Source organism: Mus pahari, chromosome 8, assembly GCF_900095145.1.
Source record: "Mus pahari chromosome 8, PAHARI_EIJ_v1.1, whole genome shotgun sequence".
Classification (NCBI taxonomy): Eukaryota; Metazoa; Chordata; class Mammalia; order Rodentia; family Muridae; genus Mus; species Mus pahari.
In genome coordinates, this window is record NC_034597.1 from 96,597,223 (window position 1) to 96,600,479 (window position 3,257).

The following is a 3,257-nucleotide window of genomic DNA, read 5'->3' on the forward strand; positions in this document are numbered from 1 at the left end:
ACTTTGTAGACCATGCTGGCATCGAACTCAGAAATCTGCCTGCCTCTGCCTCCCGAGTGCTGGGATTAAAGGCATGCGCCACCACGCCCAGCTGCAGTCCTATATGTTTTTATATGGCAATTTTTATGCTAGGACAAATATTATTCCGTAGTCTCTACCCCCCTTTCTCTTTCTTCCCTTGGGGGGGAATGTTTGTAAAATATTTATTTGAAAGTTATTAGTTATAATGGATGTCTTTAGAATGTGTGAGAAGCATTGTAAATGGAGTCTTACAACTTCATGGGGCTCCTGTGTAGTCTGTGATTTTATAAAACTGGCCATTCTCTGAGAACTCAGAGGCCACATGGGACAGAGAAGCAGGAAGGTTAATTGGAGTTCTGCACTTCTCCCCCAGGTACTCCAAATCCAGTCCCCTAGCCTTATTACCATCTCTGCATAAGATCTTACTGTGCCTCCCCATTCTGTTTCTAGTGGGTCACATAGATCTTCCCCTCCTGACTTTCCTCCAATCTATTCACTACCTTATCCCATTCACCAGCACCAGTAGTCATTCCCTAGGGACCCAAAGGCCACTCTAGACCGAGAAGTATTTAGGTTAATTGTGAATATTCACCTCTTCTTCAGCTCCCTCAAATCCCGTCCCTGAGGCTCATCCCAACCCTAAAGCAGACACACTGCTCCATTCTCCCACACTAACAGCCTGTTCCTTTCTCCACTGTATTACATAGATTCTTCCATCCTAACTTTCTTCCTGCCACTCACAGCTTTATACCAGATCACAACATCAGCAGGTATTCCCTGAGAACTCTCACAAAAAGCTTGCCAGTAAAGCAGGGGTGCAGACATTTATCTCTCCTTGCATTTTCCCAAGTCCCGTTCCCCATTCTCATCCCAGCTCTGTAGCATAACTTTTGCTGTGACCTCTCCTCTCTCTTTGTCTTCATCCCCAGAGGACTAAGCAGCTAATGGCAGAACATCTGGCTGGAACCAAATACTCTGTGGTATAGAAGACGCTATAGAAGAAATGGATTAATCAGTCAAAGAAAATGTTAAATATAACAAATATCCTGACACAGAACATCCAGGAAATCTGGGGCATGATGAAAATAGCAAAATTAAGAATCATAGGAATAGAGGAAGGAAAAGAAATCCAGTTCAAAGACACAGAAACTATTTATTTATTTGTTCATTTATTTGTTTATTCACTTAAAATCCCATCCACAGCCCTGTTTTCACAAATTCTGCCTCTGTTACCTACCCCTTGAGGACCACTCTGCTTTATTCCAGAGATACAGGGATAAGTCAATATAAGAAAATTAATAAATGATATCTACCATAAAAATGAAATATTAAAAAATTCATGATGATTTTATTAGATATAGAAAAGATTTTTGACAAAGTTCAACTCTCCTTCATTATCAAATTTACAGAGAGATCAGGGGTAAAATGATCATATCTCAGCATGATAAAGTCAATTTGTTGCAAGTCCATAGCCATCATCTTAAATAGAGAGAAACTCAAGGGAATTTCACTATTATCAGGCACTATAAAAGGTTGTCCACTCTTTCCATATCTATTTGGTATAGTAGTTGAAGTTTAAGCTACCACAATAAAACAAATAACATAGATCAAGGGGACATAACTTGGAAAGAAAGAATTCAAAGTACTTCATTTGCAGATGATATGATAGTATCCATATGTGCTTCTAAGTTTTTCACTGGAAATCTCCTTCAGTTGTTAACCACTTTCAGCAAAGTAGCTGGATACAAAATTGACTCAAAGATATTTATGATAAAACGCCAGGTCACTGAAGGAAGAAAGTGAAGACTATACCAGAAGATAGAAAGATCTATTCCAAAGAATAGGTCTGATTAATATAGAGAAAGTACCCATCTTACCCTAGGGATTATAATTCTCATCTTCATTCCAAAGATCTCAAAAGGGTAAGATTCAGCTTCATACGGAAACTAAAACATCCAGGATAGCTGAAACAGTCCTGTGTCAAAACAAAACAACAAAACAACAAAACACAGCATAACACAACACAACAAACCAAAACTGACTATCCTTTATTTTAATGTGCATTACAGAAATATCTTAATAAAAAAATTGCATCAAATTCCTCTAGTTGGGGCTCAAGGAATTCCATGGAAGAGGAGGCAGAGATAATGTAAGAGCCAGAGAGAACGGAAGTCACAAAGCAAACGAGACCCTCTAAGTCATTATGGGCAAACCTCATGTTTACTAACGAAGTCTGAAGCAGCTTGTTCAGGACATGCAGCAGTCTGTCCCAGGACCTCCACATATACAATACGGCTTCATGTTAGTGTTCTTATGAGATTCCTAAGTTTGTAAACAAGTATGTCTCCTGTAATTGTTTCCTCTCTTGGGCTCCTTTTCTTTTATTGGTTAGTCTTGTTCAACTTGATATCCCATATTTGTTTTTCTCTTATTATATTTTCTTTTGTTATATTTTATTATTATCTCTTAGAAACCTGTCCTTATGAGAGACAGAAAGGGAGTGTACCCAAATGTAAGGGGAAGTGGGGGAGGAATTGGAGAGATGTTAGGTGGAGAAACTATAATCAGGATATATATTGTACAATATTTCTTCTGTTTCTATTTTTTTGTAATAACATGAGGAGTATTGGAATTTGGATTTTTTTCAAGTCTAGTAGAATTCTGTGCCAAAATCTCATGGTCTTGAGATTTTCTCAGTTGTTAGACTTTTAATTATAAATAAATAAATAGATAGATAGATAAATAGATAAAAAGATAGATAAATAGATAATAGATAAATAAATGTAAAAAATGTGAGCACACTGCATACACAAAGAGAAAATATATTATTATTTGATTTTACACAACTTATATTACAAAGGGAACACTACTCTTTCAAGTACTAGTCTAATTATTTGAGATGACTTAATAAAGTTAATATCTTATAATATAAAGTTACTATCTTAATAAGTTAATACCTCATTCATGTTAATATACTAAGTAAATAAAGTGGTTAAAACAATTTAAAAAACAGCTTTGTTTAGCATCATAATAAATGAAGACTAGAAATAAGTTCAGTGAGGTACTATTTTAGAAATGGTTTTCAAAAAGAGAGAGGATTTAGGGAATGGACTGTATTAAAAAAAATAAGGCACAGTTTGAATCGCAGTATGATGGAAGAATGCATGCAGGGATCTTATTGAGTCTCCTCCTGGCTTTGTCTTTTCCTTGCTTCAGCACACTCTTACGTGGCTGCC